The following is a 459-nucleotide window of genomic DNA, read 5'->3' on the forward strand; positions in this document are numbered from 1 at the left end:
TTGGCGTCTCGAAAACCCCGCTACTATGGAATTTACAGGTCCGAAGCTCAAGAACAGGATTGACTATTGCATAGCCAGTGTGGAGTTCTATGATAAATTCATTCGCTCTACAAGTCACGTTTTTGGCTCAAGACTCGGCTCCGGCGATCACGTCCCTGTTGACTTTTTAGCTTCTTCGGACTTGACGCCCCGGATCAAAGCACTGTTTCAATGTCCACCCTGGCTATTACAGTGTGAAGATATTCAGTATCAACTGGGGGTCAATTTAAAGCGATTATTACGCACTATAGATCCAAACCGCAATCCAGGATGCCTCCTCGATGAACACAAGCGCCGTGACCTTACTTATTTAAGCAAGGAATATTTAAAAAGGAAACAAGCAACGGCTGCTCAACTTCGCTTACTTCTGCTTACTTTTCAAGAAGCAGAACGACAATTAGCGCTCGACCCCAACGAGGC

Source organism: Plasmopara halstedii (assembly GCF_900000015.1).
Source record: "Plasmopara halstedii genome assembly, contig: Scaffold_322, whole genome shotgun sequence".
Classification (NCBI taxonomy): domain Eukaryota; phylum Oomycota; class Peronosporomycetes; order Peronosporales; family Peronosporaceae; genus Plasmopara; species Plasmopara halstedii.